We start from the raw sequence: 16,213 nt of genomic DNA, 5'->3' as shown, positions 1-16,213 counted from the left end.
TGTTTTAAATAAGATAATTGTCAAATATTTTCTTTTATTGCACTTCTTGAATTAATAGGTATACCTATTCAAATATCAAGCCAATGTTGGATGTTTTAAAAAATCTATATAGTTGTTTCCTGTTCATTTTTTTTCTTTCTGAAGAATTACATTTCATTCCCTTGCCAGTTTTTCCTCTTGGTTGCAGCCAAAATTTTTGCCGTGATAAGTATTTGAAATGGACGTTTATATAGAGTGAATAGAGCACTACAGTACAAAAACAGGTTCTTTTGTCCATGTGTTACACGCTGAAATGGTATGCCTAGTTTCATCGACCCACACCTGAACGATGGACATCGATACTCTTTCAGTCATTATCTAAGCTTCTCTTGAATGTTGCAAACAAGCCTATATCTACCACTTCCGCTGACAGCTTGTTCCACACTCGCATATCCAGCAGACCAATCTCCATACCTTCTGCCATTTCCAATGGGATATCTCCACTGAATACATCTTTCCATTTGTCTACCCACTTCCTGTATGGATCACTCTCTACACGATTCTAAGTCAGAGTGAAGAATGTCTCCCTTAGGTTCCCCTTAAGTACTTCACTTTTCACCCTTAATTTATGCCCTCTAGTTCTAGTCTCACCCAACTCCATGGAAAAAGTCTGCTTATAGTTTTTTGTACACCTCTATCAAATCTCCCCTCATTCTGCAAGGGGATAAAGTGCTCACCTATTCAACCTTTTCCTATAACTCAGGTCTCCAGTTAGAAAGGCCATCATCTACCACCACCCTCTGGCTTCTACCCCCTGATCCTATGTCAAAAATCCCAGTTTTTGTAGTGGACAGAGCTAAGATACTTGACAATGTGATCCCCCAAATCTACATTGGGTCTCACTAGTATGGAGGAGGCCCCACCAGGAGTACTAGATATATATAGATGACCCTGATATACTTACAGGTGCAGTATCATATCACCAGGAAGGTCTGTTTGGAAACTTGAGCGGTGATGAGGGAGGAAGTGTAGAGGCAGTTGTAGAACATGCTTGGATAAATGCCAGAAGAGTGCTCAATAGGAATGGAGAGTTGAACAAAAGAATCGTGTAGAGAGTGATCCATACAGGAAGTAGGTAGACAAATGGAAAGATGTATTTAGTGGTGATATCCCATTGGAAATGGCAGAAGGTATAGAGATTGGTCTGCTGGATATGGCATCTCGTGCAATCTCTTTCCTTGTCATACCGGTGAGAGGGCAGGGTGAAGGAAGATGTGTGGGAAATGGAGGAGACATGGGTGAGGGCAGCATCCGTGATGGTGGGAGGGAAACCCCTTTTTTTTTGAGGGTGGACATCTCAGATGTTCTCAAATGGAGGTATTCATCCTGAGAACCTGTGTGGTAGGAACAGAGGAACTGAGAAAAGTGAATAGCATTTTTTGTAAGTGACAAGTGGAAATAGATATAGTCTAGACAGCTGTGAGAGCCAGTAAGTTTATAAGAGATATCATAAAAGGGAATAGTCTTCTCCAGGGATGGAGACAGAGATTAAGAAAGGAGAGAGTGGTGTCAGAAATGGAGGAAGTAAATTTGAGGACACAGTGGAAGTAGGAGGCAAAGTTATTGAAATTGACAAGCTCAGCATAGGTGCAAGATGCAGCACCAATGCAGTCATCAATGTAACATGGAAAGAGTTGAGGAGCATTTCCCATGTAGGCTTGGAAAAAGGACTGTTCCATGTCTCTTTGATTATGAGAAGCATAGATAGGGTGGATAGTCTGTACCTGTTTCCCAGGGCACCAGTAGCAAACACCAGAGGGCATATGTACAAAATTAAGGGAGGTAAGTTTACGGGGGACATCAGGGGTAAGTTTTTTACACAGAGGGTTGTGAGTGCCTGGAATGACTTGCCACATTAGGGGTATTTAACAGCCTCTTAGACAGGCACATGGATGAAAGAAAAATGGAGGGTTATGGGGTAGTGTGGGTTTAGTACTTTTTTTAAGGATTATATGGGTCGGCACAACATGGAGGGCTGAAGGGCCTATACTGTGCTGTAATGTTTTATGGTTCTGTGGTTCAACAAAAAGGCAGGCATAGCTGGAGCCCATGCGGGTGCCTATGGATACACCTTGGTTTAGAGAACATGGGAAGAGCTGGAAGAGAAATTGTTAGGGTAAGAACCAGTTCCACCAAATGGAGGACAATGGTGGTGGACGGGAACTGGTTAGGTCCATTGTCCAGGAGGAAGCAGAGAACTTTAAAGCCTTCTTCATGGGGGAATAAACATATTATTTCTGATTACAATTTGCAGGTTATTGATGGCAATCACAACAATGTCTTAGTTGACATGGGAAGATCTTGACATACAAAACAATATTGAAGCACTATCTTATATGTTCTAAAGGAACTTAAGGATATATTCATGATGAATAATGCAATAGGTTCATCCATCTGAGACAAATAATGTTTTTGATGGGTCAGGCCCCTTCTGGACTAACACATTTTTAAAATCCAGTGTCTGTCAACTTCAGTAGTTACTGTTTATATTCAGTTTCCTGTTCCTATTGGTCTACCTACAAACAAATCTTTTTGAAAGATGAGCAGGTTAAAATTTATGTTGGAAGTCTTTTAATCAAGTATAATATAATAAGAAACTAGGACCAGGAGCATGGTCACTCAGCTCTTCTTGCCTGCTGTGGGTCATGCATGATTTGGACCATAACTTTCGTTAATTGTGCTAAGGAAAATTTGCTACTCCACTCACCTTGCTGGAGAGATCTTTTTACAACACTAAATATCTCTTTGGTCTTCTCCATAAGAGCTATATTAGAGATAGATTTATTATCACCTGACAAATGTCATGAAATCTTTTTTTGTAGCAGCAATGCAGTGTAAGTCATAAGAATTACTATAAGTTACAGAAATCAATGACTAAACATGTTGAAGGTAGAGCAGTAAATGTAGTGTATATGGATTTTAGCAAAACATTTGACAAGGTACCCCATGCAAGGCTTATTGAGAAAGTAAGGAGGCATGGGATCCAAGGGGACGTTGCTTTGTGGATCCAGAACTGGCTTGCCCACAGAAGGCAAAGAGTGGTTGTAGACAGGTCATATTCTGCATAGAGGTTGGTCACCAGTGGTGTGCCTCAGGGATCTGTTCTGGGACCCCTACTCTTCGTGATTTTTATAAATGACCTGGATGAAAATGTGGAGGGATGATTTAGTAAATTTGCTGATGACACAAAGGTTGGGGGTGTTGTGGATAGTGTGGAGGGCTGTCAGAGGTTACAGTGGGACATCAATAGGATGCAAAACTGTGCTGAGAAGTGCCAGATGGAGTTCAACCCAGATAAGTGTGAGGTGGTTCATCTTGGTAGGTCAAATATGATGACAGAACATAGTATTAATAGTAAGACTTTTAGCAGTGTGGAGGATCAGAGGGATCTTCGGGTCCGAGTCTATAGGACACTCAAAGCTGCTACGCAGGTTGACTCTGTGGTTAAGAAGGCATACGGTGCATTGGCCTTCATCAATCATGGGATTGAGTTTAAGAGCTGAGAGGTAATGTTGCAGCTATATAGGACCCTGGTCAGACCCCACTTGGAGTACTGTGCTCAATTCTGGTTGCCTCAGTACAGGAAGGATGTGGAAACCATAGAAAGGGTGCAGAGGAAAATTATAAGGATGTTGCCGGGATTGGGGAGCATGCCTTATGAGAATAGGTTGAGTGAACTCAGCCTTTTTTCCTTGGAGTGACGGAGGATGAGAGGTGACCTGACAGAGGTATACAGGTTGATGAGAGGCATTGATCATGTGGTTAGTCAGAAGCTTTTTCCCAGGACTGGAATGGCTAGCACGAGAGGGCACAGTTTTAAGGTGCTTGGAAGTAGGTACAGAGGAGATGTCAGGTGTAAGTTTTTTTAAATGCAGAGAGTGGTGAGTGCGTGGAATAGGCTGCTGGTGATGGTGGTGGAGACAGATTCGATAGGGTCTGTAAAGAGACTCCTGGACAGGTACATGGAGCTCAGAAAAATAGAGGGTTATGGGTAACCCTAGGTAATTTCTCAGGTAAGGACATGTTCAGCACAGCTTTGTGGGTCGAAGGGCCTGTATTGTGCTGTAGGTTTTCTATGTTTCTAAATAAAATAAAAGCCGTGGAGTGGATCTGCACCGGACTTCATGGCGAGTGGTCCCGGGTTCAAATCAGGCTGGGTCCTTGCATGCTATCCATCCATGTTGGTTAAGCATTGAGCTAGTAACTTGGCCTCGTAAAAAAAAAAACAGACAAATGCTAAAGAGATGGCGAAGTTGCTACCTGATGCACCACAAGGTGCAGAGAGGAATGGCAACAGAAATAGTGATATGTGTATTTACATCAACACGGAATGGTGTAAGAACTCTGTGCTGGTTTCCAGACACTGCTCATCGCAAACAGAGTTTGTGGCTGTTAGATGCAGACCATTTTACTTGCCACGGGAATTCACCTCTGTTTATATACTCGGTGTCTACTTTCCCCCCAGCGCTAATGCTAAGGAGGCGCTCTGTGAACTGTAAGGGGCTATTAGCGAACTGCAGAACGCACACTCTGATGGACTGTTTATTGTCGCCGGTGATTTTAACCACGCGAACCTTAAGTCAGTGCTCCCCAAATTCCATCAGTATGTGGACTTTGCAATGAGGGGGGAGAATGCATTGGACCTGGTTTATACAAACATCCCCGATACGTACCGGATAGAGCCCCACCCCCACCTTGGTTACTCAGACCACATCTCTGTTATGCTAATCCCAGCATACAGACCGCTCGTCAGGTGCTCCAGACCAGTTCAGAAGCAGGTGAAAACCTGGCCAGCAGGAGCCATCTCTGCTCTTCAAGACTGCTTTGAGCACACTGACTGGCACATGTTCAGGGAGGCTGCAACCGATGGCGACTCTACCAACTGAGAGGAGTACACAGCATCAGTGACCAGCTACATCAGCAAGTGCATTGATGATGTTACTCTGTCCAAGACCATCACTATACGCGCTAACCAGAAGCCATGGATGACCGCGGAGGTGTGTGCGCTACTGAGGACCCGTGACTCCGCCTTCAGAGCAGGCGACAAGGCAGTTTTAACAACAGCAAGGGCCAAACTATCCCGAGCCATCAGAGGGGCAAAGTATGCCACGCCCAGCGAATCCACAGCCACTTCCAGGACAGCGGCGACACGCGGTGCATGTGGAAGGGCATCCAGGACATCACCAATTACAGGACATCACCTGACTGTGCGGGTGATGCCTCCCTCCCAAATGTGCTGAATATCTTCTACACCCATTTTGAGGTGGAAAATGACGTGGCATCGAGGAAGTCCACCCCTCCTACGAATGACCAGGTGTTGTGTCTCACCGTGGCTGATGTGAGAAGAACCCTGTGCAGGGTCAACCCACGGAAGGCTGCTGGACCAGACAGCATTCCTGGTACAGTGCTCAGAGGATGTGCAGACCAGCTAGCAGATGTTCTCACTGACATCTTCAACATTTCCCTGAGCAGCGCCACTGTTCCAACGTGTTTCAAGCCACCACCATCGTCCCCATGCCGAAGAAGTCTTCAGTGTCCTGCCTAAATGACTACCGTCCCGTTGCACTCACATCCATCATCATGAAGTGTTTCGAGAGGCTCATCATGAGGCATATCAAGACCCTGCTGCCCCCCTCACTGGACCCCCCGCAGTTTGTGTACCGTCTCAACCGCTCAACAGATGACGCCATTGCCATCACTCTCCACCTGACCCTAATCCACCTGGACAAAAAAGACACATACATTCGGATGCTGTTCATAGACTTCAGTTCAGCATTCAACACAATCATTCCTCAGAAACTGATTGGAAAGCTGAGCCTACTGAGCCTGAACACCTCCCTCTGCAACTGGATCCTAGACTTCCTGACTGGGAGACCTCAGTCAGTCCGGATCGGGAGCAGCATCTCCAACACCATCACGCTGAGCATGGGGACTGTGTGCTCAGTCCACTGCTGTTCACTCTGCTGACCCACAACTCTGCTGTAACACACAGCTCAAACCACATCATCAAGTTCGTCGATGACACGACCGTGGTGGGTCTCTTCAGCAAGAACGACGAGTCAGCTTACAGAGAGGAGGTGCAGCTGCTAATGGACTGGTGCAGAGCCAACAACCTGTCTCTGAATGTGAACAAAACAAAAGAGATGGTTGTTAACTTCAGGAGGGCACGGAGTGACCACTCCCCGCTGAACATCGACGGCTCCTCGGTAGAGATCATTAAGAGCACCAAATTTCTTGGTGTTCACCGGGTGGAGAATCTCACCTGGTCCCTCAACACCAGCCCCATAGCAAAGAAAGCCCAGCAGCATCTCTACTTTCTGTGAAGGCTGAGGGAAGTCCATCTCCCACCCCCCATCCTCATCACATTCTACAGGGGTTGTACTGAGAGCATCCTGAGCAGCTGCTTCACTGCCTGGTTCGGAAATCGTACCATCTTGGATCGCAAGACCCTGCAGCGGATAGTGAGGTCAGCTGAGAAGATCATCGCGGTCTCTCTTCCCGCCATCACGGACATTTACACTACACACTGCATCCGCAAAGTACACAGCATTATGAAGGACCCCATGCACCCCTCATACAATCTCTTCTTCCCTCCTGCCATCTGGGAAAAGGCACCAAACCATTCGGGCTCTCACGACCAGACTATGTAACAGTTTCTTCCCCCAAACTATCAGACTCCTCAATACCCAGAGCCTGGCCTGACACCTTGCCCTATTGTCCTGTTTATTATTTATTGTAATACCTGCACTGTTTTGTGCACTTTATGCAGTCCTGGGTAGGTCTGTAGTCTAGTGTAGTTGTTGTGTGATTTTTTTTTTTCTCTGTATTTTTTTTTACGTATTTCAGTCTAGTTTTTGTAATGTGTCATGTAACAGCATGGTCCTGAAAAACGTTGTCTCATTTTTACTATGAACTGTACCAGTAGTTATGGTCGGAATGACAATAAAAGTGACTTGACTTGACTTGAAAATGAGGCACTGTTTATGGACCAGGCCCAAAATGCTGGAGGAACTCAGCAGACCATTCAGCATCTGCGGAAAAGAGTACAGTCGACATTTCAGGCTGAGACCCTTCAGCAGGACTAGAGGTAAAGTAAGATGAAGATGAGGAGTCGGAGTAGGAAGATGGGGGGGAAGGGAGGAAGACAGAAACACAAGGTGATAGGTGAAACGGGGGTGGAAGGTTTGGGGGTTGGTGACGGATGAAGTAAAGAGCTGGAAAGTTGATTGGTGAAAGAAATACAGGGCTGGAGAAAATGGGATGTGATAGGAGAGGATAGAAGGCCATGGAATAAAGAAAAGGGGGCGGAGCACCAAAGGTAGGTGATTGACAGGTAAGGAATTGTTAGAGGTTGATAGAGGGGAATGGGGAATGGTGAAGGGGAGGGAGGGAGAGATTACTGGAAGTTCAAGAAATTGATATTCATGCCATCAGGTTGGAGTCTACCTGGATGGAATAAAACATGTTGTTCCTCTAACCTGACTGTGGCTTCATCGCAGCAGTAGAGGAGGCCAAGGAGTGACATGTTGGATTGGAAATGGGAAGTGGAATTAAAATAGGTGGCAACTGGAAGATCCCTCTTTTTCTGGCAGATGAAGCATAGGTGCTTGGCTCCCAATCTACGTCGGGTCTCACCAATATACAAGAGGTCACACCAGGAGTACCGGACACAGTATATGACCTCAACAGACTCTCAGGTGAAGTGTTGCCTCACTTGGATGGACTGCTTGGGGCCCTGAATAGTAGTGAACCTGTTGGGGTCATCTACTGTAAGCCTCAAACAGTTCTTCCAGCTGAGATGACACTTAACCCATGAGATTTTAGGATCATCTACTGTACCTTCTCCCTCAGGAAAAATTGGAATCTCCCAGTGACCACCCATTTTAATTCCACTTCCCGTTCCTATTCTAACATGCCTGTCCATGGCTTCCTCAAATGCCGCAATGAGTTGGAGGAGCAACACCTTGTATTCCATCTGGGTAACCTCCAACCTGATGGCATGAACATCAATTTCTCAAACTTATGGTAATGCCTGCCCTTCCCCTTCACCAATCCCCATCCCCTTTTCCCTCTCTCACCTTATCTCCTTACCTGCCCATCACCTCCCTCTGGTGCTCCTCCCTCTTTCTTCCATGGCCTTCTGTCTTCTCCTGTCAGATTCACCTTCTCTAGCCTTGGAACTCCTTCACCAATCAACTTTCCAGCTCTTCATTTCACCTCCCCACCCCCTCCCAGTTTCACCTATCACCTTCTGTTTCTCCTTCCCCTCTCCTCCCTCCACCTTCTTACTCCGACTTCTCATCTTTTTTTCCCTCCAGTCCTGTTGAAAGGTCTCAGCCCAAAACATCAACTGTTCACTCTTTTCCATAGTTGCTACCTGGCCTGATGAGTTCCTCCAGCATTTTGTGTGTGTTGCTTGGATTTCCAGCATCTGCAGACTTTCTCTTGTTAATGTTTATGGATCATTCATAGGTCTTTGGACTCTTCTACCACCTCTCTGATGGTAGTAATGGGAAGATAGCATATGCATGTACCAAAGCCTTGATAGCTTACTCCTACTCCACAGAAACATAGTTAAAACCATTATCTTTCTGCTTTCATCAATCTAGAAAGTATTCAGCAATTTGAAGAGGAATTTGTCTGATATACTCTTCATATTTAAGATGAGGAACAAGGACAAACCAGTCCAGTGAGCTTCACATAAGTAGAGAAATTATTAGAGAGGATTCTTAGGGGCAGGATTTACTTATATTTGGAAGAGCATAGACTTGTTAGGGATAATCGTCATGGCTTTGTTTGGGGATGGTTCTGTCTCTCAGTTTTTTTGAGCAGGTGATTTAGGGCAGGGAATGATGAGTTGGTAAGTTGATACAGATTTAGCTTGCTTGTAAATGACAAATGTTTGTGGTGCAGGGGTTTTGTTTTTCTGCTTGTAGGTCTATGATCAGAGAGTTCCACAAAGATCATTGTTGGGACTTCTCATTTGTGATATATGTATGTAAGTGGTTTGGATGAAAACATAGGCAATCTATTTAGTACATTTGAAACAACACGATTGAGTTGTGAATGTTAAAAGTTGTCAAAGGATACAGCAAGACATGCATGGGGTGGGGGGGGGGGGGAAGGAAAATAAACAGTAAATAGCAGGACCCTTGGCAATGATGTCAGAGGGATCTTGGGTAGAAGTCCATCGCTCCCTGAAGGTGGCAACACGAGTGGCTAGGGTGGTAAAGGAGATTTACAATATGCTTACCTTAGTTGTTCTGGACATTAAAGATTTGATAGACCATGTTGCGGGCGTATAAAACTTTAATAAAATCACATTTGGAATATTGTGTACATTTCTGGTTGCCTCACTGTAGAAAATGAAGGTTTTGGAGAGGCTGCAGAAGACTTTCCCAGGGATATTGCCTGAATTGGAATATATTAGTCACAAGGAGAACTTAGGCAAACATGTTTTTTTTTGCTGGGGTGTCAAAGACTGAGTACATTATGTAAAATCATGAGAGGTATAGAAAAATTAGTGTGTTTTCGCAGAGTAGAAATGTCAAATATCAGAGGGCATAGATTTAAGATTAAAGGAGATATGCAAGGCAAGTATTTTTTTGTCAGTGTAGTAGGTGTCTGGAACACTACTGGAGGAGGTAATAAAAGCAGATATAACAGCAATGATTGAGGATTTTGACTCACTTACAAATCACTGCCAGAGCCCAGGCAATTTGGTTCCTGGCTATCTCAACATCCTAGCATACCTGGTCAGTCCTCAGGAATTTACTTATCTTTATGTGCTTCAAGAATTGTCAACATCTTTATTTTAATGTGCATATGTTTTGAGACGTCACTGTTCTCTTCCCTGAACTCACTAGTTCTTTATGATTACCTGTCAACTAAAATAATATGAGATCTGTACAATGCATAAAGACAAGAGATTCTGCAGTTGCTAGAAATCCAGAGTAACACATACAAAATACCGGAGGAGCTCAGCAGGTCAGATAGTGGAAATGAATTAACAGTCAAAGTTTTGGGCTGAGATCTTTCATCAGGATAGAATCTGAGCCAGAAGCATCATTTGTTTGTCCATTTCCATAAATGCTGCCTGTCCTACTGAATTCCTCCAGCATCTTTTATGTTACTCTGTACAACACACAATTGTCTTAACTGAAATTATCTTTGAAGCTGTTATGATTAGAATGCTATATCTGTAACTTTTGAGTTGTTCATGTGGAAACTATGGAGCACTGCTGATCAAGTTGCATTTTTTAAAATAAATTCACATCAGTGATTCCAGGATTTCTAGACAAGTGCTGCATATTTAGTCACCTAAAATGTTCTTGAGTTTCAGCAGGCCTGACTAATAGTATTAAGGGGCCATTTGTTTCTGACATTAGCAATAACTGCTGTCAGTGTCATATGGCTGATTTATGCAGACTCTGACTGGTTTGAAGCAGTGATAGCTATTAGAAGCAGTGTTCACAGAATATTCCTTAGAGGACTCGTTTTGAGCTGTATTATTAAGGTAAGATTTTTTTGCAGCAGAAGGGAAATATATGATTATTAAGAACCCTAAAATTCAACAGCAATATAAAAAATATATAATAAACTAATTATAGTTGTACAGGTGACAATGAATGAAATCTGATGTTACTCAAGTTAGTGTTTGACAGACATCTGCCATCTCACTTTCAAATAAGATTCATTGCAGGAGCTGACACTTTTATAACTGCATAATGTAGATAGACTGAAGTGCCATTAAATTTTCAAAAAGTCTATTGTTTATCATTATACTTTAATGTGGCTTTGGTCAAATTTAGTCCTCAAGGTTACAAAATAGATGGTTGTAAAATTGTGCAAAATGCTGTTTTGTTACAGTACAACTTCTATACAATAACTGGGCTTTAGGTTATTGTGTGTGAATGTTAATCAAGACCAATATCTATTAAATCAGTAGAAAGTACAACTTTGTGTTTCTTTCAGAGTGCAAACAGGAAAGTACAACTTTGTTCCTTTTAAGAGTGCAAACAGGCAAACAGCCTACTCCTAGTCACAATTGAAACTTTGCTTCTGTTGATTCTTTTCTTTTAAAAGATTAACATCACAGTTTATTAACAAAACTGCATCTACTGTAGGGTGGAACAGGACAATAAATCATGACTGTCTATTGAAGCACTGAAGTAATTTTACTTGAGTAAAATAACTAAAATCTATTTGAAGAGCAGGCAAACAGAAACTACAGCAACAGCTCAATAAAATAGGGTTAATTTCTCCAGCAAAATAAAATTTATGTGCAAAAAAAATCTTTTTACCTATAGCCCAGTTATGGCTTTAGCTTTGTTACTACTTCAACATTGAAATGATTTTGATGAATTTATAAGTAAAAGTGGAATGTATCTTAGCACTCAGTGCTACAAATGCAGTGTGCATTTTACGATGCTTTCGCTATGTTGTAACATGGGCAATAATTTATGTTTTTCTGTAATGTTTCTGTAATATTTAAACCTTCTTGGTTCATAATTTGCCTATTGATTTTGTGCACATCAAAACTACCTGTAACTTTGTCCTTTCTACTACCCTCACTATCCCCAACAGACCTCAGACGCACGGCCAAATTACCAAATGAACTGTTCTGTTCATCTCTGTTGAAGTTCCCTTTTCTGTAAAATCTTCAGATGCTTTATTTTACTAAGTGCTGATACAGGCTACTGAAGCATTGATCACCTTATCTGAATTGAAACCTCTGATCTGGTACTCTTTCAGTGTGTCACAGAAGAGTAAATAATATTTTACTTATAATTTCTGGAGTGGGAATTTACGCCACAACCTTTTCTTGGTCACCTGGTCTAGCTTTGCAAATTTTCATCACTCTTCTTCCAATCCCCACTACTCGCACTCAGGAAAAATTTTAATTCTTTCTTTAATTACCTCTAGTTTCAAATTTGAATCGGGCAAACTTTCATTTGCAGAGCTCCTGTGAAGTTTAGATATATTTCCTCTGTTTACAAAATATTAACAGTTGTTGAGACACTTATTGATGATAATTTTAAATACATTTTATAGAACTGATTATCAATTGGAAAGTTCCACTTGACATGTTTTTCAGAAACCTGACCTAGGATGCAGTTGTCAAATACTGGAGGGCATAACTTTAAATTGAGAGGAGGAAAGGTTTAAAGCATGGTTCCCAAACTGGGGTCCACAGACCCCTTGCTTAATGGTATTGATCCATTGCATAAAAAAGGTCGGGAGACCCTGGTTTAAAAGATTTATATGAAGTTTTTTGTTAAAGCACGTAGTTGCCTGGAATATGCTGCCGGGGGAGTGGTGGAAGTGGATATGATAGCAACGTTTAAGATGCATTTGGAGAGACATATGAACAGACAGGGTGGAGTGGGGATTCATTTACATTAGAAGAAAGGAGGTGTAAGTGGAGCAGTCCATTGTGGGAGTGGTCAGGATTTGTCTCAAAAGGCTTCAGCGTTAACTGGTGGAAACTAAAAGTGCTGAGTCCTTTGGAGTCATTTAGTTAATTTTAGAACTTGAATATAAGAACTTAGAGCCAAAGGTTTAGCAAGTGTAGGCAACATGATAGCTAAGGCAGTGGAATGCTCCCCCCATAAGATGTGGAATTGCAGGATACCTAATGCTCTCCCTGATGACTACATCTGCAGGAAGGGCACCCAACTTCAGCTCTTGACTAACAAGGTTAAGGAACTGGAGGTGGAGCTGCATGTACTCAGGACTATCCGTGAGGCTGAGATCCTCATAGATGAGACTTTTACAAAGGTGGTCACACCCAGAATGCAGACTTCGTATATAGATAGGTGGACCCCTCCGGGGGAAGTAAAGGGAGTAAGCAGGTTGTCAGGTAGTGCAAGATAACTTTGAGGCCTTTCCCCTCAGCAGCAAGTATAATATTTGGATATTGCTGGGGAGATGACCTATCAGGACACAGCAGCAACCAGACCTGGTGCACTGTGGCCGGCTCTGAGGTTCATCAGGAAAGGGTAAAGTCAGATCATGCAATAATGATAGAAGACTCGATAGTTGGGGGATGGACTAGAGATTCTGTGGCTTCAGGAAAAATGCCAGGATGGAGTGTAGCCTCTCAGATGCTACAGTCAAGGATGTCTAACAGCAGCTGCAGAAGATTCTCAAGAGGAATTGTGAGCAGCCAGAGGTCATGGTGCACATTGGCACCAATGACATAGGTAGAAAGGTGAGTGAGTAGATGCTCAGTGAGTACAGGGAGTTAGGGAAGAGGTTGAAGAGCAGGATCTCCAAGATAGTAGATTCTGGATTACTCCCAGTACCACGTACTAGTCAGGGCAGAGTAAGATGTTAGTACAGATGAATACATGGCTAAGGATCTGGTGCACGTGCAGTGTTTCAGATTTCTAGATAATTGGAATCCCTTCTGGGTAAGGTATGGCCTGTACAAAAGGAAGGGTTGCACCCAAAACCAAAAGGGACCAATATCCTTGTTGCAGCTTTGCTAGAGCTGTTGGGGAGAAGTTAAACTGATTTCGCAGGGGATGGGAACCGGAGTGATAGGGCTGAAGATGGGGCAGTTGGTATACAAGTAGATGCAATGTGTAATGTAACTGTGATGAAGGGCAGGCAGATGATGGGGCAGAATTGCAGTCAGTGAGATGAGTGGAAGTGTAACGTGTGGGCAGAATCAAAAATGGCAATGAGAACAGGCCTGAAGGTGCTATATTTCAGTGCACGCAGTATATGGAACAAGGTAAATGATCTTATAGCGCAGTTAGAAGATCGGCAAGAATGACATTGTGGGCATCACTGAGTCATGGCTAAAAGAAGATCATAGTTGGGAGCTTAACATTCAAAGAAACGCCTTGTATTGAAATGACTGGGAGGCAGACAGAGATGGTGGTGTCTTTGCTGGTTTAAAAAAATGAAGTCAAATCCTTAGAAAGAGGTGACATAGAATGGGAAAGTGTACAGTCCTTGTGGATAGAGTTAAGAAACTGCAAGGATAAATAAATACTGATCAGAGTTATTTACAGACCTCTAAACAGTAGCCAGTATGTGGGGTACAAATTATAACAGGAGATGGAAAAGACATGTAAAAAGGGCAATGCTACGATAATTATTGGGGGGATTTTAATAGACAGATTGGGAAAATTAGGTTGGTGCTGGTTCCCAAAAGATGGAATTTGTAGAATGCCTACAAATTTTAATCTGGCTTTTTAAAATACAGTTTTGTAGCTTGCAGTTGAACCCAGTAGGGGAAAGGTAATTCTGGATTGGATTTTGTATAATGAACCAGATTTGATTAAGCAGTTTAAGGTAAAAAAAAAACCTGTAAGAGACAGTAATCATAATATGATAGAATTTACCTTGCAGTTTAAGAGGCAGAAGATAGCTAGATGTACTGTATCAGCAAAGGGAATTAGAGGCATAGGACAGGAGCTAGCCAACATTGTTTGAAAGGGGACATGAGCAGAGATGACAGCACAACAGCAGTTGGCTCCTTTTGGAGCCAATTCAGAAGACATCGGATAGATAGATCCCAAAAATGAAGAAGTACTCTAAACGGAGGATAAGGCATCCATGTCTGACAAGGGAAGTGAAAGACAGCTGAAGAGTAAAGGTGAAGGCATAAATTAGTGGCAACTTTGAGGTTTGGGAAACTTTTAAAAACCAACAGAATGCAACTTAAAAAAGCCATAAGGAGAGAAAAGAGGAAATATGAAGGTCAGCTAGCCAACAATATCAAAGAGGATATCAAAAGTTTTTTTTTCAGATACGAAAAGTAAATGAGAGGCAAGGGTAGATATAGGACCAATAGAAAATGACACTCGATAGGTAGTAATGGCAGACAAACTTAATAAGTATTTTGTGCAAATCAAAAGATACTAGCAAAATGGCAAAAATACAAGAGTGTTGAGGACAGAAGTAAGCGAAGTTACTATTACTAAGGAGCAGATGCTTGGGTGGCTGAAGGCCCTGAAGGTAGATAAGTCACTTGGAGCACATGGACTAACTCCAGGGTTCTGAAAGGTAGCAGAAGAGATTCTGGAGCCATTAGTTATGCTCTTTCAAGAATATCTAGCTTCTGGAATGGTTCCAAAGGACTGAAAAATTAGAAATATCAATTGGTTAGGAAGATATTAAAGCCTTATTACCGATGAGGTTCCAGGGAATTAAGAGACACTTGATAAAATAGGCCAAAATCAGTATGGCTTCGTTAAGGAGGAACTTGCCTGACAAATCCGTTGGAATTCTGAGAAAATAACAGGCGGGATAGACAAAGAGTCAGTGGATAATGTTTACAGAAGGCCTTTGACAAGGTGCCACACATGAGGCTGCTTAACAAGATAACAGCGCATGGTGTTGCAGGAAAGATACTAGCATGGATAGAACAAGAAAAAATCTCCAGATGCTGGAAATCCAAGCAACACACAATGTTGGATGAACTCAGCAGCATCTATGGAAAAGAATACAGTCGCTGTTTCGGGCCAAGACCCTTCATCAGGACTGGAGAGAAAAAGATGAGTCAGCATTGATAGAAGATTGGCTTACTGGTGGGGGGGAAAGAGTGAGAGTGAAGCAGGCCTTTTCCGATTGGCAGCCAATGGTGAATTTTGAAGATTATACAAAAATATGTGGAAGGCAGATAGTATTGAGGAAGTAGGGAATCTGCAAAGGACTTGGATTGGAAGAATAGACAAAAGTGGCAGATGGAATGTAGTATAGGGGAAGTATATGGTCATGCACTTTAGTAGGAATAAAGACATAGACCATTTTCTAAATGGGGAGAAAATTCAAAAGTCAGAGATGTAGAGTCAGCAGTAACGAAGGCAAATGCAATGTTAGCGTTCATTCAAAAGTGCTAGAATATAAGAGCAAGGATGTAATGCAGAGGCTTTATAAGGCATTGGTCAGACAGCACTTTGTGTATTATGAGCAGTTTCGGGCTCCTTATCTAAAAAGGGATATGCTGGCATTGAAGAGGGTTTGGAGGAGATCCACAAGAATGATTCCAGAAATGAAAAGGTTAACATGTGTATTTAATAGCGCTAGGCCTGTACTCACTGGAGTTTAAAAGAATTGGGGATGGGGTGGTGGGGGTGGAATCTTATTGAAGCCTATCAAATATTGAAAAGCCTAGTCAGAGTGGATGTGGAGAGGATGTTTCCTATAGTCGGTGAGG

At 42.6% G+C, this 16,213-nt stretch overlaps 1 protein-coding gene across 7 annotated transcripts in view; it reads left to right on the top strand.

Moving 5' to 3' along the window:
* Window positions 1-16,213, top strand: part of LOC140728911 (protein tyrosine phosphatase type IVA 3-like) — a 142,711-nt gene that overhangs the window by 99,447 nt on the left and 27,051 nt on the right. For 2 of the 7 annotated variants that reach the window (XM_073048050.1, XM_073048001.1), the window contains exon 1: window positions 10,476-10,555. The exons of 4 other annotated variants lie outside the window; for them this stretch is intronic. The gene's annotated coding sequence lies outside the window, so the exon portion shown is untranslated. Of the gene's footprint in view, window positions 1-10,475; window positions 10,556-16,213 lie in introns of those variants that run through there. One more of the 7 variants, XM_073048034.1, reaches the window with a different exon arrangement.

Source organism: Hemitrygon akajei, chromosome 1, assembly GCF_048418815.1.
Source record: "Hemitrygon akajei chromosome 1, sHemAka1.3, whole genome shotgun sequence".
NCBI classification, from domain to species: Eukaryota; Metazoa; Chordata; class Chondrichthyes; order Myliobatiformes; family Dasyatidae; genus Hemitrygon; species Hemitrygon akajei.
The sequence above is the reverse complement of the archived record's forward strand: the minus strand, read 5'-3'. Positions and strand labels throughout refer to the sequence as shown.